Raw genomic sequence first — 22597 nt, 5'->3', positions numbered from 1 at the left:
GGGAGGAGGAGGAGGAGAAGCAGGCTCATCAGCAAGAGAAATAGCAGGCTCAGCAGGAGCACAAGCTTGTGCAACCCTCCGGGCCTCGATCCGCTTAAGAAAATTCCTTTCGGCTTCTTTATTGCGATATGCTATATACAAAGCAACATTAACAAAACTTGTCATAATTATTTAACATATATATTAATAAACATAAGAAAGCTTTTTACTAAACATACCTTCATTGTTATTTTGACACCAATTTCTTGACGCCTCATTTCTTCTTTGTCTTTCATCACCCTCATACTTCTGCTTTGGCATATCTTTAAAAGCATTTCAAAGAGTTAAATATTAAAAAGATTCAAGCACAAGAAAGATGTCTAGCTACAAATACATAACTACACACACACTTCTCTCTCTCTCTCTCTCTCATGCTGCTGCCCATATTCCCATTCTTGATAGTAATTCCAAGTCCTGCCCCTATTGTGCATGGTGCCACATGCCTCCAAGATGCAAGTGTAGGTAAATGTATCTAGAGAGATATGCCCTCGCTTGCATCTGCTGAAAACAACCCATTGTTGTCTGGCCCTACTCCCGTCCCGCAATTAGTGCATTCCAAGAGACGATGTCCCGGACAGGAAGGTTGAAGCTCCTCAAGCACTCTCTGTGTTCTCTGAAGTACGCCACATTTGGCATACATGTCGACCAAGGCATTGCCAAGCACGACATCGTTTTTCAACAGCCCTTTGGACTAATAATATCAACGTGAATATTTTTGCCCATATCAGCGTCTTGAGTAGTGCCACATGCCTTCAAGATGCAAGCATTGATGATTGCATTTGGAGAGATGCCCTCACTTCGCATCCGTTGAAAATAGCACAGCACTTCCTGGCCCCACACATTTGGCATACATGTCGACCAAGGTATTGCCAAGAACGACGCCTTTTTTCAACAACACCTAAGAAACGGCTAGGAAGATGTGGTGCACTTCAAAAAACACAGTGAGTTCTTGAGGGTCTGAAGTGAGCGCATCTCTCTAGATGCAATCATCTATGCTTGCATCTTGAGGGCATGTGACAATTTGGAAGATGGAGAGATGGGCAAAACCCTTGGCCTGTTTGCAGTAGATGCAAAGCGAGGATATCTCTCCAGATGCAATCACCTATCCCTCTTCTTCAAGGCATGTGGCACTATGTTGATGTGCGGAATGTCGTCTCTTCACATGTATTGATTGCGGGATATGCCCAATAGGGACAGGACCAAGAAGCTCTGGCTGGCTATTTCAAATATGCGAAGTGAGGACATTTCTCCTGATGTAATCACCTATGCTTGCATCTTGAAGGCATGTGGCAATTCGGGCGATGCCAAGATAGGCAAAACAACTTACGATCGTACTGTTAGTCAGGGACTATCGAAAAAATCTTTGTGCTTGGCATTTCCTTGGTCGACATGTATGCCAAAGGTGGCAGGGCCAAGAAGGCCTAAGCAAAAGCCCTGGGCTGTTTCCAATAGATGCAAAGCAAGGGCATTGCTCCAAATGCAATCACCTATGCTTTTGTCTTGAAGGCATCTAGCACTGTGCTGATGTTCGGAATGTCGTCTCTTCAAATGCATTGATTGCAATATATGCTCAACAAGGACAGGGCCAAGAAGCTCGAGCTGGCTGTCAGAATGTCATTTCTTCAAGTTCATTGATTGTGGAATATGCCCAACAGGGACAGCGCCAACAAGCTCTGGCTGCCTGTTTCCAACATGTGAAGTGAGGACATTTCTCTTGATGCAATTACCTATGCTTGCATCTTGAAGGCATGTGGCAATTCGGACGATGCTAAGATAGGCAAAAGAACTTACCATCATATTGTTAGTCGGGGACTTTCGAAAAAATATTTATGTTTGGCATTGCCTTGGTCGAGATGTATGCCAAATGTGGCAGAGCCAGGAAGGCATGGGCTGTTTGCAACAGATAGGGAGCGACAACAATGCTCCAGATGCTATCACCTATACTTACCTCTTAAAGTCATGTGGCACTACGCAAGATGCTGATATGAGCAACAAAATTCACGAATGATATTGTTAGTTAGGGGCTGCTGAAAAAAGAAGTTGTGCTAGGCATTGCCTAGAACAACATGTATGCCAAATATGGTGTTCTTCAGAAAGGACAAAAATTGCTTGCGGAGCTTCTTGTATGGAATGTCGCCTCTTGGAACACACTCATTGCAGGATATACGGAACAGGGGCACGACTAGGAAGATGTGGTGCACTTCAAAAAACACGGTGAGTTCTTGAGGGGCTGAAGAGAGTGCATTTCTGTAAATGCAATCACCTATGCTTGCATCTCGAAGGCATGTGGCAATTTGGAGGATGCTGAGATGGACCAAAAGCCCTAGGCTGTTTGCAGAAGATGCAAAGTGAGGACATCACTCCAGATGCAATTACCTATGCTTTCATCTTCAAGGCATATGGCACTGCATTGATGTGTAGAATGTCGTCTCTTCAAGTATATTGATTGCGGGATCTGCCCAATCGGGACAAGGCCAAGAAGCTTTGGCTGGTTGTCGGAATGTTGTCTCTTCAAGTGCAGTGATTTGTGGGATATGCCAATAGGGATAGGGCCAAGAAGCTCAGGCTAGCTATTTCAAACATGTGAAGCGAGGACATTTCTCCTGATGTAATCACCTATGCTTGCATCTTGAAGGCATGTGGCAATTCGGACAATACTAAGATAGGCAAAAGAACTTATGTCAGGTGCAGCGGAAGAGAATAAGGATTTGCTCGGATCTAGTACTCCGCACAAACACAAGGGACACTTTACTTCACTTGAAGGAACTGAACTGGAAGAAAGAGAGAGACACGAGAGAGAGAAAAGAGACGACACACGGATGTCGCGTCCCAACCCTCAAGGGCCCCCTTGCTCTGTTTTGCCAGAGCAAGTACTTTATTCTTGCACAAATGCGACAACAATGATGCTGATGCTAATGGGTACTGATGCTCCTGATGCTGAAGGGGTACTCGAGTACTGATGATCTATGTCGAAGACGGGGATGTCGACAACGGGTAAGACGGAGATGTCGACGACGGTTCTGTTTCGAAGACCGGGAGGTCGACAACGGTTCTGCTGCCGAAGACCGGGAGGTCGACGACAATTCTGTTGTTGAAGACCGGGAGGTCGACGACGGTTCTGTGTCGAAGACTGGGAGGTCGACGACGGTCCTACTTTGTCGAAGACCGGGAGGTCGACGATGGGGTACTGCGACGAGGATGACGATGGTGGCATCGCCAAGACCGAGACTGCGATGACGGTGACGATGGTGTCGACGACTACTGCGTCAAGGCTGAAAACTGAAAACACTAGGTGCTCTGCTAGGGATTTGCAACCGTGGCGGTCCTTGCGGCTTGGATCTGCAACCGCCAAGTTGGGCTATCGCTGAAAATGCAAAACGCTAGCTGTTTTGGCTGCAAACTGAAAACGCTAGGCTGATCTGCTGGAATCTGAAAATGCTAGGCTGTTCTGCTGTTAGATGGGGAATCTGGTGAGGATCTGCAACTGTGAGGGAGAGGGTTCTCGCGAGGCTAAGGGCTGAAAACTGAATCGCTGGCTGATTCTGCTGATGGCTGAAAACGCTGGCGTTGATGGCTGAAAAACACTGGCATTGAACTGCTAAGAAAAGGCAAGGAAGCCTGCTGAGGTGCTACCTCTCTGTTGGGTGCCTGCCTCCTTGTGTCCCTGCTTCTTCTGCTTTAACTGAGTGCCCAAAGGGTTTCTTTTATACTTCCTTAGCAATTTGCCCTACCTACTTTTCCAACAAAAGTCACTTATTAATAAATAAGTGAAAAATGTGTATTTTGCGAAAAAGGGTTCTATGCTCTGGAAAATGCTCATGCTGACTGACTGTGCAAGAGAGGGTATGCAAAGAGTGCAACTGATGCTAGACTATGCAAAAGCATGTCCACGTGGCGCAAGTGAAGTGCGCACGTGACAGCCCCCCCTGTTAAAAGTGAGGCACAGCTGCTGAACTGCTATCTACACTTCTGATGTTGACTGTTTCTAATGCTGTGGATGCATCACCAATGAAAATTCCTTCAAAATCGATGACTGCGGGTGCCGTGGGTTCTACGGTTACTACTGGAGATGAAAACACCTATCATAAGGGTTACTAGCCAACAATTGCTGAGACCACCGCCATAGATATGCCAGCCTGAGCTTCTTCTCAAATACTGACGCTAGCCTGGGCTTCTTCCCAGATACCGACTCTACTATGGTTGGTCTTTGCTGACCCCCAAACAATATCTATGGTGAAAACATTCACGGTGCTAATGGACTGAGGTTTGGTTTGGGAGTTCTTTCCGAAGGATCAATGACGAGGGAAATGGATGCACGCTACATGCGAATGTGAATGCGAATGCAGAAGAGGCTAGGGATCCTCTCTCCAACTCCTTCCATACCCGCATACAAGGCAAGGAGATCTTGGTACTCAAGATCTGGGTTCTCGTGTATCCGATGCCAATCTTCCTTCAAAGGCATGGCAATGAAGATGGGATCTGGTAAGTCCATGGTCGGGACTCAAAGATTCTTCAGGAAAAAAAAAATTGGGCGAGGTTCCTTGGGGTCTTTGGGTTCCTTGGGTTCTTTGGGTTCTTCTCTAGGTTCTTGATGGTTCTTGGGTTCTTGAGTTTCTTCTTGGGTTCTTGAGGTTCTTTAGTCTTCCCTTGAGTTCCCGAAGCCGGAGCACACATAGAGCTCTGATACCAATGTGGTGTGCAGCGGAAGAGAATAAGGATTTGCTCGGATCTAGTACTCCGCACAAACACAAGGGACACTTTACTTCACTTGAAGGAACTGAACTGAAAGAAAGAGAGAGACACGAGAGAGAGAAAAGAGACGACACAGGGATGTCGGGTCCCAACCCTCAAGGGCCCCCTTGCTCTCTTTTGCCAGAGCAAGTACTTTCTTTATTCTTGCACAAATGCGACTACAATGATGCTAATGCTAATGGGTATTGATGCTACTGATGCTGAAGGGGTACTCGAGTACTGATGATCTATGTCGAAGACGGGGATGTCGACGACGGGCTCTATGTCGAAGACGGATATGTCTATGACGGTTCTGTGTCGAAGACCGGGATGTCGACGACGGTTTTGCTGCCGAAGACCGGGAGGTCGACGACGGTTCTGTGTTGAAGACCAGGAGGTCGATGACAGTCCTGTTGTCAAAGACCGGGAGGTCGACGATGGGGTACTGCGACGAGGACGACGATGGTGGCGTCGCCAAAACCGGGACTGCGATGACGGTGACAATGTCGACGACGATGATGGTGTCGACGATGACGGCGTCAAGGTTGAAAACTGAAAATGCTAGGTGCTCTGCTAGGGATCTGTAACCGTGGCGGTCCTTGCGGCTTGGATCTGCAACCGCCAAGTTGGGCTATCGCTGAAAATGCAAAACGTTGGTTGTTTTGGCCGCAAACTGAAAACGCTAGGCTGATCTGCTGGAATCTGAAAATGCTAGGCTGTTCTGCTGCTAGATGGGGAATCTGGCAAGGATCTGCAACTGTGAGGGAGCAGGTTCTCGCGAGGCTAAGGGCTGAAAACTGAATCGCTGGCTGATTCTGCTGATGGCTGAAAACGCTGGCGTTGATGGCTGAAAAACGCTTGCGTTGAACTGCTGAGGAAACGCAAGGGAGCCTACTGAGGTGCTGCCTCTCTGCTGGGTGTCTGCCTCCTTGTGTCCCTGCTTCTTCTGCTTTAATTGAGTGCCCAAAGGGTTTCTTTTATACTTCCTTAGCAATTTGCCCAACCTACTTTTCCAACAAAAGTCACTTATTAATAAATAAGTGAAAAATGTGTATTTTGCGAAAAAGGGTTCTATGCTCTGGAAAATGCTCATGCTGACTGACTGTGCAAGAGAGGGTATGCAAGGAGTGCAACTGATGCTAGACTATGGCAGAATCATGTCCACGTGGCGCAAGTGAAGTGCGCACGTGACAACTTACGATCGTGCTGTTAGTCAAGGACTGTCGGAAAAATCATTGTGCTTGGCATTGCCTTGGTTGACATGTATGCCAAAGGTGGCACGGTTAGGAAGCCATGGGCTGTTTTCAACAGATGCAAAGCAAGGGCATCTCTTCATATGAAATCACCTATGCTTTCGTCTTGAAGGCATGTGGCACTATGTTGATGTCTAGAATGTCGTCTCTTCAAGTGCATTGAATGCCAGATACGCTCAATAGGACAGGACAAAGAAGCTCTGGCTAGATGCCATAATGTCATCTCTTCGAGTGCATTGATTGTGGGATATGCCCAATAGGGACAGGGCCAAGAATCTCCGGCTAGCTGTTTCCAACATGCGAAGCGAGGACATTTCTTCTAATGTAATCACCTATGCTTGCATCTTGAAGGCATATGGCAAATCAAACGATGCTAAGATAAGCAAAAGAACTTACGATCATACCGTAAGTTAGGAACTATCGAAAAAATCTTTATGCTTGGAATTGCCTTGGTCGACATGTATGCCAAATGTGGTAGGACTAGGAAGCCGTGGTCTGTTTGCACAACAGATACACAGCGAGGATATCGCTCCATATGCTATCACCTATACTTTCCTCTTGAAGTCCTGTGGCACTACGCAAGAGACTGATATGGGCAACAAAATTCACGATGATATTGTTAGTCTGGAGCTGCTGAGAAAAGAAGTTGTGCTTGGCATTGCCTAGGACGACATGTATGCCAAATATGATGCTCTTTAGAAAGCAAAAAAATTGCTTGAGGAGCTTCTTGTACGGAATGTCGCCTCTTGGAATACACTCATTGTAGGATATACAGAACAGGGGCATGACTAGGAAGATGTGGTGTTCTTCAGAAAGCACAATGAGTTCTTGAGGGGTTGAAGCAAGCACATCTCTCTAGATGCAATCACCTATGCTTGTATCTTGAAGGCATGTTGCAATTTGGAAGATGCTATGATGGGCAAAAGACCTGTGCTATTTGCAGCAGATGCAAAGCGAAGACATCTCTCCAAATGCAATCACCTATGCTCTCGCCTTCAAGGCATGTGGCACTGCGTCGATGTGCGGAATGTCGTCTCTTCAAGTGCGTTGATGTGCGGAATGTCGTGTCTTCAAAGTGCATTGATTGCACATCTTTGTACAACCTTTCTTTCACCTGTAATAATTCCACTTTGATGAGAGGGTACGGCAGGGATTGTTGATGCCATTGAGCGTTGATCTGATTGGGAGTGAGTTGAGTGACGTTGATAGAGTGTAAAACTCTCAACTCCCAATCCATTGCGGCTTTCCACTCCTCATCCACCTCTAGGATGATCTTCTTCTTCAGTGCATCTTCTTCAGCTTTTGACAGTTGGACCATTAGCACTGTGTCTTTGTCCGTGATGTTAATTTGAAAATCTTCATCACCACTCGGCTTTGCTGTGGACTGTGTCTCAAACTCAGCAAACGAGACTGAGGGTATGTTTATCTGTGGTGGCTCTGAAGTGCCTACCTCTTCCTGCATGTCTGGGTTCCCATCTCTAAGGAGTTGATTAATTTGCTTAAGTTATGCTATCTCCTTTAGAAGCTCCTCCTCTCTTTGAACCCGCATCAATGCCACGTCCCTGCACTGTGATTTTTCTAGCTTTAATTCCAATTCAAGGTCTTTATTTTTCTTCTCGAGTTCCTTGTACACTTCGTCAGTTCCTTTGATCGAGGCCACGACAACAAGGATAGAGCCAAGAAGCTTTGGCTGGCTGTCGGAATATCATCTCTTCAAGCGCATTGATTGTCGGATATGCCCCACAAGGATAGGATGAAGGATCTCTGGCTGGATGTTTCGAACTTGCGAAGTGAGGACAGTTTCTCCTGATGTAATTACCTATGCTTGCATCTTGAAGGCATGTGGCAATTTGGATGATGCTAAGATAGGCAAAAGAACTTACAATCGTACTGTTAGTCAAGGACTCTTGAAAAAATCTTTATGCTTGGCATTGCCTTGGTCGACATGTATGCCAAATGTGGTAGGGCCAGGAAGCCCTGGGCTGTTTTCAATAGATGCAAAGCGAGGGCATCTCTTCAGATGCAATCACCTATGCTTTCGTCTTGAAGGCATGTGGCAATACGTTGATGTCCGGAATGTCATCTCTTCAAGTGCATTGATTGCGAGATATGCTTAATAGGACAGGGCGAAGAAGCTCTGGCTGAACGAGCAAGGGAGGATTATTAACAAGGTCGTTCAATGGACATTGAACTCTCTCGTGGCAAGTGGAGAGAGAGAGAGAGAGAGAGAGAGAGAGAGAGAGAGTACCTAGCAACAGTCGAGCTGACAAACGATCGCTCGCTGGTGACGCTCGCCACCTTCTACGTGCGCTCTCTCTGTCTCTCTCAACGACTCAAATTTACAGGATTTTTTGAGGGTTTAACACTAAAATCCTCCAAATCTAGCCGGTTTCCTTGAAGACGACCCTCAAAACTAATGGAGAATTTTCTGTATTGGGAAGGAATTTCTCCTTTTCTGCTTACCCTCAACCGGAATTTTTGAAATTGGAAAGGGCACGATCTTAAGCTGAGACAAATTTTTCCAAGACACCTAGGAATTAATGGAAAAAAAGAGAGCATTAAAAATCTCCACATAAACTTTAGGATTTTCTGAGGGTTTAACACAAAAATCCTCCAAATCTAGCCGGTTTCCTTCAAGGCAACCCTCAAAACTAATCAAAACTAGAGTTCGAGTCTCCAAAGATTAGTTCGAGTTCAAGTCCTTTAAAAATACACTAAAAGACGATTTTCTATGGCGTTTTCTATTGAAAATCGATTGCTTAATGTGCCCGTGATAATGATATTGTTTCTCATTGTTTTTTTTTTTTTTTTAGAGAGAGAGAGAGAGAGAGATCTAAGCATCTTCTCTCACTTAGCGTCATTTTTATGTTGGACGGACATGACCAACTAGAAAACAATGCGTTGTCAATACAATGCAACTCTTTCCCTCATCCAGCTAGTAAGATTCCTATACAACCTTATCTTGAGTAGACACAAGCTCAAAACAGATTGCATTTTGTCGCAAACAAATTAGTATGCAAAGTCACTACATTGGCTTCCCCTCTTGTTGAAACTATCATTCCAGATGTGAAGAAGGTTGCAATACTACCTTTTAGAGTAGGGCATGGCTTTGATATTCATAGATTGGAGCAAAATTTGCCTCTTATTATTGGTGGTGTCATGAATATTCCACATGAGCAAGGATATAAAGCATATTCCAATTATGATGTGCTTGTCCAATGAGTGGTGGATGTTATGGCCTTCTTGATATCTGACATCTATCATACGTCTTTTTCAAACAATTATTCAAAATAGAAAGGAGTAGCATCTCCAATATTTTGTGGAAGAAACTCTTCATACGAATACTCACGCCCATAAGCTTTGAGCTTGTCACATTGTTTGGTAAAAAGAGTCTAAATATTTTATTTATATACAATTAATTTTTTTCAATTATGACGTGTCTTTCTAAAAAAATTTAGGTATAGAACTCCATTAATTTTGGTGGTTATTGTTGTAAATTGATTAAAAAAGCCTATATTGGTTAATTAAAGAAAAACATGATTTTATTGTAACAAAGGAAGTCTTTCATGAATCATAATAAATGGTGTTTGTCGGTGTAAGAAGGTTGCCTTTGTATGAAGATCACAACCTTGTAGTATAGGTGGGGCAAGACGACATTGAAAAGACGATTGATGTATAAAGGAACTAATGAGGTGCAGTAAATTGCTATCAAATTGATGCGGCTAAGATGAAGAAGGATGCACATGCTCTCAAGTATAACTGACAATCAAGAACCAAAGTACTAGACACTAGAGCACTACAAATGTCACCTTACAAAAAGAAACTTACAATGACTTGAGCATTAAGTACAGGGCTAGAGCTCTTATTAGTCTATCAATCTTACTTCATACGCAAACCTGTGAAGCCCAAGCGAGAACAATCAGAGCCAAAGAAGAGTTTGATTGTGGGAGACTCTAGTTGGATAAAAAGAGATTGAGCCTAAGAGAGAATATATTATTTTCAAATATTGTGCTAATTTTAGGAGGTAGTTTGTCCATTGATAACGCTTTTTGCTGTGGTGCATGAAAATATAACAAATGATAAAATTTATCATATCATGTACAAACACTTGCTCGGGTTTGTCTTTGCTCGGAAAAGCTCGCTTGGTGCATGGTAAGACTCTGTTGGCACATGACACATCTCCTCTACTTTTGCACTCCCTCCTCCCCTAGCACTAGTGAGGTCTCTAGTGTGTGTGTGTGTTGGGGGGGGGGGGGGGGGGGGGTGTCCTTTACCTTAAAAGGTTGGGCCCCAATGCGCTCATAGGAACCATCACCGACATGCTTTCCATGTCATCATTGGTTCAAGTGCCAATGGAAGCTATCAACAGCAATGGAACGGTATCAACACACCACAACACAGGACAACGTCGTGCCACAACACACCCGCGGGCGCCTTTGGTTGTTATGCACAGCATGCTACATGACACCAAATGGCATGTTGGTGCAACCAAAGTGTGTCAACCTTAACAGCGGGTCCAATCGGTGATGTGTATGCTTGCAGACGCATGGTAAAGGGCTATATTAGATGGTAATATTGAGGACACACAAATGGCAGGGATGATGTATGTTTTATGTGGGATTTTAGACCATGTGGGCTCTAAAGAGGGCCTTACAAGGTGGTAGGTGAAGGATGTCCAAAGTACTAGTTTTTTGCTTAGGAATGTAGATCTTGAAGTGATGAGTGAACTGGTCTAGATGGCTTGTCAAATAGAGCTATAGATTACAAAATATGGCAATTTAAAATCGAAGGTGTTTGCAAATTTGAGACGGACAGGGCAGGTGATGTCTGGTGGTGGCTAGAGCTGGTTTCAGCCTATGGATGTGTACAACTCAAAGCATGGAGCATGCCGATCTTTTCAAATCATCATTTGGAGCCCTTGATGTCAAGAAAATAGGAGATGAATTTTCACTAGGGGCCAATTCTGTGTCAGTTTCATCACCTTGGTAGGTGTGCCATTTGATGTTTTTGGGGCCTTTCCAAGGTTTTGATGTCAAGTATGCTGCATTTGAAAGCCATAGAAAGCGACGGTGTGTCAAACGGAGTTTGGATCATTGAGATACGACCTGTGAATTATTTATTGAACAAGGGTGTTAGAAAGTTTTATTTCGTTCTAAGATGCTTAGTTCTAGCCCATCAGGGAGTGAATATGTAGCAAGATTTATGGGAATCATAGCCGAGGACCAAGTTTACCAACCGGGATTTGTGATAAAAAATCCAATCACTAGGCAAAAGTTTGTAGGGCATTGAACTCGGGGGGAAAAAGCTATTTTTATAAGTTTTGAAGGAGTTTTATGAGGCCTTGGAGGGGAATCCTTGGGAGACTCCCACATGGCGGAAGTAAATCCTAAATGCGCAAAGGAGGGAGCATGAAAGGGGATTTTTGTGATGAGGAGTGCTTACCTATTGTTATCACAAGTAGAGGAGGGAGCTCTCTAGAGGTCCTTGGCAATGGAGTCCTCTTTGTCGTGCTGCGCAGGGAGATGCGGACAACATTATCCGCTCCTTTTACTGGGTGAAGGCAGCACGTTGGTTCTTTTGTCATTGATATTGTCATTTTTTTGTTCGCCACAATGCCATCTAGTAGCTAGTGCAAGTTGATGATGTTGCACCCGCTATGGGGAGGTCGTTACTGCGCCAACCTTTTTTGAGAGAGAGATAGGGAGCACCAAGGTCCTCGACGATGTCCCTCTTAAGGGTGAGCTCATGTGGATGCTTCAGACTCAAGGAAAGCCGCTAAAAGGAGATACCTTTATGCACCGTGCAAGCTGAGAATAGCATGAGGGGTCTCAAAATAGAAATCCCATGCACACACCTAAGGGGGGCAAAGACTTTTTGAAGTGAAGGTGTCTTTCGAGCAAGCTTCTTAGGAGGAGATAACGGACCTTGCAAGGCGGTTTTTGGGGTTCTCTTTTGGAATATATGGAGGCCAAGTAGGGCTCAACCGGTGGGCTTCCTTTTGGAGAAGACAAAGCTCAAAGAGGATCTTCCACACAATCTCAAAAGAGCTTTTCTTGAAGCTTTTGAAGCATTAGGAAGAGAATGGGGTCTAGGAGGGCCTCTTTATTTCGTAGTTTAAGGAAGACAAACCTTTAGTATTAAGAAAGTAATCAAAGGACAACTTTTGAATTCAAATAGACAAAACGGCTAGTTTATTTGAATTCAAAGTTTCCCTCCAAAATGGAATTTAAAACCTAATGGGTAAAACCACATCATGTAGCATACCTATGGAAAGAGCTTGACGCGCAGATTGTATATCTATGATCTCCGCTCAAATCAGATATCATATGTGGGAATTATGGAAGGCCAAAAGTCATAAAATTGTCCACCTCCTTTTTGGGGGGAAAGTGTATCCTTTGACCACTCTTATACACCCACCATTTTGCACACATGGCGTACACCTATTTGTCAAAATGTTAATCAACTCCACAAGCTCATGGAAAATAATGAGGTCCTCCTACACCCCATCCTCTTCCTAATGGACAACAAAGGCACTAACATAGAGAGGTTTTTGGCCGCTCTCAGCGAGGAGATCCGCATAGTGGTGAAACCAAGGGTTGCTTGTGTTTCTTTTGTGCTCATTGTGGTTGTGCTGACAAAGCACTTTGGTAGCCGTAGGTATCGTGGTTGTTGTAGATGGTGTTTTTTGACACAATGGAAGAAAATCATATCCAAATTTGTTGCAATTTCTTCTCCTTTCCCCCCTCCTTCTTTTTGGTCTGTTCCAATCATCTGGTGCCCGTGTTTGCGACGTGTGTGCCTCCTCGACCCTCTATGTGTGAAAGAGAAAGAGAGATAGGTGTGTGCTATGGCACGGTAGTAAACGGGACAAAATTTGTGTGGTTTGTTGTGGAGGCAGATTGTTTGGGTTCCAGATGTATTTCCCTCTCCCCTTATCCATCTTTTGGTGCCCCCGCGGAGGAGTGCATTGATGCTCCAATTTGAAGTTGAAAGCGGTGTTTGAAGCTGACAAATGACTGGCAAATAGTTGAAGAATATTTGGTGGTCGGATTTGAAACTCGTAGAGATGATGGAGCCAAACTTTGGCCACATATTTACAAGTGCTAAATACCTGGATGATTGGATAGCATATTTTGCATTGCTATTGATGCATGTGTTGATGGATGCGAAAAAGTTGCAAATGGTGCCTTTGTTGATGCACGGACGAGCAAAGATTTGGTTCGATGATTTGAAGGGTGATGACCGAAGCTCATGTGGCAGGAACTGAAGAGCCAATTTATAGAGCGAGTTATAAAGGTGGTTACTCCATAGGAGACTGGTGAAAAGCTGAAAGTGGTACGCCAAGATGTAAGTAGAGATTTTTTCATTGTCTTTGAGCAATTTGAAGCATATTATAAGCAGTTGGAGGTTGATATTGGGGTTAAAGGCAACCTGACTTGAAGTTGTCAAAGTTGTTAGAGTGCTTGCACCCAAAAAAAAAAGGGGGAATTCAATGCGAATATGAATGATGATATGAATTACCTAGCCAGGATGAAGAGTAGGAAAGTAAAGCAAAAGCTGGATCTAGGATTGCTAAAGCCTATGAATTATATGCCTACGGCGGCGATAATGTTGAGTTCTATGGTTCAACCACAGGTAATGCCACTTGTTTAAAGTGCAAACCCTATTGAGGTAAGGCCAATGGTCAATTATGCTCGTTGGAGGTTTCTGGTTTGTAGAGTACTTGTGCCGGTGGTGAGTGAGCTTGTCAAGGAGGATAAGCTTCTTGTCAAAAAGAACATTTGTGCAAAATAGGTAGCTAATGTCAATTACCAATAAATGTTTTCAGAGGTAAAGCATGTTCTTGTTGAGTGTTTGCATGAGAAAATAGCAGAGTGCAATTGAGTTGCAGATGTTAAGATCTTGGAAGTAGATGAAGAAAGTGTGCAAAGCTATGCGAATGATCAAGCTTCTGTGGAGTAGCAAGATAGTGAGGATGATGAGACGGAGTCGGCATGTCGTGTTGATGACGATGAAGATACAATCTCCAATCTTTGGGAAGTGATTGAAGAGGATAGGATGGATGAATACACATCCTATGGAGATGAGACATATTTTGACGAGCCTGTGTTGGTAAAGGTAAAGCTACCTTGTTATGTGTCTAATGATATGGCGATTTCCAATAAGTAAGAAGAATAGGTTGACGTGCCAAATCAAATGAAAGCGGATATGATGTCAAAGGGAGCATGCAATGCTATGTTGGTGACCATGCTAATGGGAGTTGCGGTGTCAAGTGTTGTTCCAGTGCACATGGTTCAGAGCTATGCAAGAAAGGGTAAGGCCGCACTTATGGATAGCCAAGCTGGTCCACCATGTCAACAAGAGGATGAGGATGAGACAGAAATCAAAGGGGCTAGGCATATTTATTATGCTCGTGATGTGCCGAATGCTAATCAAAGAGAAAAGCAACTTGAGGTTCCTATGGATTGCCATGATGATGCTATGGATATAGGCCTTTTGGATTAGGTATGTTATGAAAGTGAGTATTATTGGGGCTTTGATGAGGCCAAAGATGCTATGGATGAAGGTATGCAAGTGCTTCTAGATAAATATTTGACCAGGATACAGGTGATACGAGGGTTAGTCCCTACACATGTGGAGATTTTTGTGGATGAGAAGTGTGCTATGGATGTGCCAATTGAGATCAATGTGGAGGAGTGTTTATGTCCAATGCAATGCTCGTTTTAGGACAAATCCATTTTCTATGGTTGGGAGAGAGGGTCAGGTACATTTTTTGTGATGGTGAGTTTGATGTTGCTTGGTATGTAGTGGATGCTTTCTTGCCAATGTATGCATAGCATGATGAAGGTAGGCTATGGTGAGTCTACAAGCATGAGGGTTTATGTGCTAGAGAGCGTTACAATGGTATGCGGTTATAGATGGATGGAAAGAATCATTGCAAGGTTTTTGATCCAACTGAAGACTATGTGATGCAGGGGGTTGGGCAACACACTTGAGGTTTGGAAGCAATGTACGTATGGCAGTTTTTTTGTGGTTTGCTCATAGTTTTAAATAGTGTTTGCCAATTTTATTATTTGGTAGAAGAATAAAGTAGTTTTTTGGTTGAACATGAATGTTCAACAAGGGGGCTCGGCAATGACGGTGGCTCAAGATATTGCACTGCAAAGTTAGAAGGGTTAATAGATCCCTGATGGACATGGCAGTTGGGGACAAATGTCCCAGGAAAATGTCAATAGATAGATGTGTAGATCTCAAATTATAGGGCATGCATGTCTTTTCGGATTGCCGATCAGACCTCTTGATAGCAAGTTATGGCTAGTTGAATATTTCCCGGGGGCCAGGTCTGTGCCCACTTTCTCGCATTGGGAATCGGGCCATCTGAAATTTTTTAGATCTTAACAGGCTTCAAACAAATAGAGCATGCCATGTGGAGTCAGCAGGAAACCACGGTTTGCCGACCAGATTCTCGAGCACCGAGTTACGACCTGGTAAAGATGGGAGCATTTAGCAAAGAAATGCATGCAGATAATTTTCTCAGTTTTGGCTGCCTCGGATCACGGGCGTGGGAAAGTAGGAGTGCAGGGAGCACAAGAGATTTTAAAGTTGAGAGCCGTGTTTAATGGTTGGAACTTACGGCTCGGGTATTAGACCTTGGAGCAGCAAGTTACACTTGCTTGAAAGTGGCAAAAAAAAGGGAGGTTTCTTGAGGCTTGTATGGGAGATTCAAAGGGTGGAGTCGTGTATGCATTGTTAGCATGCAAACAAGAAGGAAATGAAGAACCTCTATAGCCTTGCACACACCACACTGTCGGAAGGAAACACTAATAAGTTGTGGGAAACACTTATGACGAACACTTGTAAAGTTGGGCGGGAAACAGCCCTAACCCAAACCATTATTAAAATTGCTAAAAACCAAGATCAAAAAGACAAATCTTGTGTTGTGTAGACCTCCTTAAAGTATCCATATGCTTGATTCCGACAATAGACGAGAGAGTTACAAGCTTTCTAAGCTCCAAAAAAGCTAGTCTCTGTTAGGAAAAAGGGTGTGCATGGAACTGCAGCTATTAAAAGAGGATTTCTTGGCTCTTATCCCAAGGGATTTTCTCTCTCCTCTTAGCCGACATCATTTCCCCCTCTGGGCACCTTTTAATTGGTCCATTTTAGGCCTTTTTTGGGTGAAAAATGAGTTGTCCACCACTTTTTGACCAAGACAAGTGGAGATGGGAGATGTCCAGTGGACCAAAAAGGTGGTCAGGCACCTGGGCAGCAGCGGGAACTAAAAAAGTGCGGTCCTCTCTCCCCCAACACCCATGATCCCTCAGTAGCAAGGCAAGGAGGCTTCATTTGCTCCTTTGATACACCCTTAGGGGGTACCCACTCCCCCCCTTATACCCTCCAATTTCCACTTGCTCCCCCCCATGTGGGATTACTCCATTGCCACTTGGCACCATCCTCCCATCTCCCCACTTAAGCCAATATTTTTTTGTTTTGCTCCCCACACCGAGCAATCTTAACGGAGGCATGGTGGGTGACTCCGAGCACCGAATGCGACGCTGTAAAGCCCAGCTCAGAGCTCCGTCTCGGAGCTTATCACCTTGGCTATTTCCAAAATTCCTCGGCCACACATTTCCTAATTAAATCCATCAAATCAGTCCACTTGCCTTTCCTTCTTGTTTGCATGCTTTCGAAGTAAGGAACCACCCACTTTCAATGCATGTAACTTATGATGTATGCATCCGATTCACCGACTATCAAGCATGATTGAAAATACTCATTGAAAACCACCTTTTAAGAGTTCAACCAACCCAAAACTCTTGAAAAAGACTAAGCAAAACCAAGCATTTATACATATTTTTTACAAGAGCACTTTGAAAACTCAAAGCATTAAGTACATCTATGTACTCGAAGCTAGTGAGCAAGCTTTTTAGCATGGAATAGTGACTTTATCTTCATCTAAAAAATGCTCGACATAGCTTGCCAGCCCTTCCTAGCGTGCTTGATCATTCATGACAAGGAGAGGTGTCTAGGGTGAACAACTGTAGCTCATCCCTAGACACCTCATCCATATTTTCAAATATTTCCACATTGTCTCATTCTATTGACAACATTTCATCAGTCACAATTGTCATCAAACGTGCCAGTTATTCTTCAATCGGTAACCATTGACACGATATTTATGATGTGTACCATTCAAGTCTGTCAAACTTGATATGTGCCATTTTCAAACTTGTTTACAATAGTAAAAGGACCTTTGCATTTGATTTGAAATTTCTTCTGAAAGGTGTTGTCCAATTTACTATTGTATCGCAACACCAAATCACCCTTCTCAAATTTTTTATCTTCCACGCACTCATTGTCTTTTAGCTGAGCCTTCCTTGACACTTCCTCATAGTAGCTCAAAGCTAAAGCTCTATCCAATTGCAAGCATTGTAAATCCAATAACCTTTTCTGCCATGCATTTGTTTTCTCCTCACCTTCCAATAACAATTACTTGAGAGCAGGGATTTCCACTTCAATTGTTAATAAAGCTTCCTTGCCATAAACCAAGTGGTAAGGGGAAAATCTTGTGCTCGTCTTGATAGCAGTTCTGTAGGCCCATAACACACAAGGCAACTCTGAATCCCAAGTCTTCCCATGTGTCTGAGTCATCTTTTTCAAGATCTTTACCAACTCTCCATTGAATCCTTCATTAAGACCATTGCATTGTGGATAATAGGGAGAACTGTACCTATGATGTATATTGAGCTTTTCGCATAAGAAATCAAACAATTCTCCTCTAAATCCTAGTCCCCTATCAGAAAGTAGCTCTAGTGTCACACCAAATTTGCAACACATGTACTCATAAAAAAAAAATCCCATCTCTTTATTGGTAATCTGTTTGATAGCCTTGGCTTCTGCCCATCGTGACAAATAATCCACTGTTGTCAAGATGTAAGCATTTCTTTTGCTAGTCATAGGTAAGGGTTCGATAGCATCAAGACCCCATTTTTCAAACACATCAAAGCTAAAATAGTCTTTTTGACCACCTTTGTAAACATGTCTCCAGGATTTTTACTTGTATGCATCTTTCCTAGCTTTAGTTGTCCCTCTTCCAAAAGAGTGCGTATGAAGTGATATCTCACCTCAATGTGCTTTGTCCTTGAATGAAAGGCTGAGTTCTTTGCAAGATGGATAGCACTTTGGCTATCACTATACTAGACACAATTGTCATGTTTGAATCCAAGCTCTTCTAAGAATCTATGAAGCCACATAATTTCTTTGCTTGCCTCCGTCATTGCGACATACTCTACCTTCGTGGTAGAAAGTGAGATCACTTTCTGCAGCTTTGAAGCCAATATTCTGGCGAAGCCAATCTCGAGCTTTGCTCGCGATTGGTCATGAAAATTTTGGTTTTTGACGAGTGATTTTTATTTCCGGTGAGTGATTTTCCTTCAGGCACGATGGCTTCTCCTCATAACGTGGGCCTTACAGATGTGCGTTTTTAATACAAAAAATTACAAGGGGTAAATCAGGCTCCATACTTAACATGTCTATTCTCGAAACCCCTGCCTCATCTCTTTTGTACCTCAAAATCTTGTTATATTTTAAATGGTTATGGATTCCTTTTTGTCTTTATCTCTTGTTGCATCTTTACTAGTTATAAGTGATGCTAGAAGATTTTACAATTGGAAACCTACACACACACACACTAGTGGTGGTAGTGATACTCCCTTATAATCTACCATCTTTAAGTTTTGATATTTACTCTTGGCTTACACTTTATTATGGATTGATTCAAGCTAATGGTTCTGGAGGATGGGATGCTGCTCTTTCAGCTTTGGGATATGATGGAAGCTTGCCTAGTCCACCTTCTATTATGCAAGGTCTTCTTCTATGTATAAAGGATCTAACCTTCCATACAAATTTATAGGATGCTGACAAAGGATCACTTGCTCTAGACGATTCAATTGATCTCTTGGTCCTTGCCTACTTTGACATACCTACATGGTTTAATATCTATGCCTTGGCAAGGGAAAATCCTGCTACTACAATCACTCGAGTCATGAATATTGCTGCAAATCTTCATATAATCCAAGATGGTGATGGTAGAGAACACAAGGAATGGCTTGAGAACTCTCCCCGATCATGAGTAAGTTCATGGACTTACATGGTAATAAATTACGCAATGATCCTTTGATTAGGCAAAGGAAAAAGCATCTGTTGTAGGGTGCCCCATCTTTATCGTTGTCACCCCCTACTATTGCTACAAACATGCTGATCCCTGATGGATTGGATGAGTATGAGGTTGCAATAACTACTTAGAACTATTCTATTACTAGCCCCTCCCTTGGGATTACAAACAAACCCTATATACATACCCTTATATCTTTGCTAGACTTCTTGAGGTCTACCTAGGGTATGCTAACCACAAGCCATGAGCTCTTGGAAAATTTTCCCTCCTGGCACCTCTTACAGAAATTTTACTACTCACTTTAATTAATGAGAGGGATAAGGAAGCGTTGAAGATTGGGCTGCAACAAATCTTGCAGAACACTTGCTTTACTCTCATTGAGTCTTCTTTACTGTCTTGCCCCTTTACTATGGGCGGTTTTGAAACTTAGAGGTGCAATGCTAACGTGGGTTGTCTACTTGGTGACTCATTAGCACCACTAGAAGGGACTCTAACTATACCACACAAATCTGGAATGTGCATAGGCCCTTCATCAAGTGTGGATGTGAACATGTGGGATAAAGTGATCTTTGCAAGGGTGCCAACATTCTCTGGTTTGATCATGCCCTGTGGATGATCATGCACAGCCTTCAAACCCTTTTTCTCATTGCTTCTCTAAGGAAAACCATGCAAACCTTCCTTTGTTGGGTGGCTATTAGCTCAAGAAGCCCTAAAGTCCCTCTTGATTTGTGTCTACTATAGGGAGAAGCTAAAAGATGCAGTCAAGCAACTTGCACTTTTTGGTGGAAAACTGCATGCCCCTACCATCATCTTGATTGAAGTGGACACCTTCATTAGAAAGGCCATTATCCCTAATAGGGAACTAGCTAATGATGGTAGAACTCCAAAGAGAGCATGAGGGGATCCTCACAGGTCAAACAGAGGGAGGGGTAAGAAATTGGGCAACATCAAGCTTACTCACTCTACCCCACCCCCTAACATGAATTGGAATGCCTCCTCAGCTGTTGATTCTGCATGGCAACTGCATGACCCCCCCTACTACCAAAACTCCTAGCTTCCCTATTCTTCTTGGCCAACCTTTTGAAACCTCTAATGGTCGTGTTAGATAGGCTTTCACTCGTAGCTATATACCTAGTGCCAAGTCCCTCCTCTACAACTAACCACTATTCAATTCTACAAGTGGAAAAGTATGCTACTAGAAGATTGTCTCTGGTTCCTTAGAAATATTAGTTGGGTAGGATCTTTATCAGTTGTAATCCTCTCATGGATTTGCCTTGTCTCATGTCCTTGTCTGGTTTGTTCTTTTTTGGCTTGAACTTTGTGCTAACGCCTTTATGGGAAGCATGTATGTTTACTTGGAACTTTAAGCCTTCCTTAAAATTGGTACTTCATAATAAAAAAGATGCTTTTTCTTCACCTTGTCAGCATGCTTGTTACTGTCTACCCTCAAACCCTGGCTTTATGCTTGAATTGGGATATGTGCTTACTAAAGTGAATAATCTAAGTAGCCCTGCTAAGGTGAATTCTATTATTCAATATGGTTTGAACCAAATCCCCTCTTGTACTCCTAACATGGAGGATGCTTTCCATGAACTATTTGTTGTGGTAGAGAAGCTTTTGTCTGAAAAGATTGTCTTGCCCCCCCCCCCCCCCCCCAAATTGTAGCTTGGTAACTACAACATTAGAGCATGTTTTATTAAATATTATCAAGTCTAGCTATCCCCTTGACATTGATATGAATGTCATTTTTCACTCTCTCAAAAGTAGGTTCTTATTCACTTGTATAGATGAGGCCCCCAATAACTCCACTATTTATTTGTAAAGCCTAGACTAAAGTATAAAAAGGATTATCTAGCCCTGATTTCACCCAATGTAGTGAGGACCCCACTACTATAGTGGATGTTATGCTTAAGAGGATGTGATTACCCAATTCCTTACCCCTCCCTTTCTTGATGGCTTCTTAAAAAATTCATAAAAGAAGTTTTAGATGGCTCACTTGTGGAGCCCATAGTGCTTATTCTAAGTTATCCTCGCATATGGCTTGCTTGCTAAACCTTTGCCTCCCATTGTTGAAGGAGAGAGAAAGGATACTTAATCAAAAGGCACTACTTTGTATGACATCAAGCTCCAGTCTTGGTGGATTGTTGATTCCATTTATGATTGCATCCTTAACCTCCCAAAGGTAGCCTCCTCCTTGTTCTCAGTAGATATTAAGAAATGCTATGAAAACTTCCCTCACTATGGTGAATTTGGGTTAATCCTATTGATGACTCACCTTATCTCATGAACCTTTAAATGTTGAGTTTATTTCTTTTAAGAGTTTGCCCTCTGTGGGATGCATGTCTAACATCACCATCCTATCTTATTGCAGTATTAGCGAGAACCACGATTAATTTGTCAAACCATGGGACAAAGCTGACTCGACTAGTGCATAGAGGCTACAAGAGGTTGTCAATCTCTCAGAAAAAAACTAACAACTCACATCTAACTCAAGCTAAACTCAAGTGACTGAAATCGCCAAAAGCCAATCGCTCATCGGTAAGCAAATCACATCCATTACAGCATCAAATGACATCCAAACGTAACGAAACTTCTAGGACAAGTTTATAAGACCTAAGCGCACATGTCTATGGCCTCAAATCCCACTTTAGGTCAAGTTCCAAAATCGCGATTATTAACAACAATGGATTTTTGACCTAATCGTTTTCGACCCAGAATGCATCTAAATGCTTAGCAATGATGCCCCAATACCCCGTCTATGCTTAGTTTTCGATTTAAAAGTGTAAATTATTAGTTATGATGAAATTAGGCCGCGGGTCGACGACACCAAAACCTACGAAATACTGTGAATGGCTTACGTCAATGCGTAGAGCTCTTACATGCAGTTGCAATGCAACAACCGCAATCGCAATGTGACAACCGGAGAGGGAGTAGGAAGTGCGGAAGGAGAGAAGTGAGCGTCGTTAGCTCACGCTGGCACATGCATCTGCGCTCTGGTCGTGTGCTAGAGACGGAGCAACTAGAGAGAATTTCGACTGACGCGAGTTCTCAATATCCACCTACCTTAGGTTCCGGGCACTCGGCGGGGACCCAAGGTAGTACAAACCAAGACCCGAACATAGCGGCTAGTGACTTTTCCTCTGACTACGACGTCATGGAGGGTTTCCCAATGCCTAATCCCGATAGCTCAAGCCAAGACATGCATGCCATGGACCCACGGTCCGGACCGAGCGTGCTTAGCCGCTTGAAGGAAACCTTTAGTAGAGCCACTCACTCTGAACATGGACCTAATGATGTAAATGAGGGGGGTGGGGAAGTAAATTCTCCATTCATGACCAACGTAGACCCTACGCCCTTAGAGAATGTGCATGTGAATACTTCATTCACTGCACCGCTTGACTCT

Source organism: Adiantum capillus-veneris, chromosome 22 (assembly GCF_014529385.1).
Source record: "Adiantum capillus-veneris isolate H3 chromosome 22, ASM1452938v2, whole genome shotgun sequence".
NCBI classification, from domain to species: Eukaryota; Viridiplantae; Streptophyta; class Polypodiopsida; order Polypodiales; family Pteridaceae; genus Adiantum; species Adiantum capillus-veneris.
The sequence above is the reverse complement of the archived record's forward strand: the minus strand, read 5'-3'. Positions refer to the sequence as shown.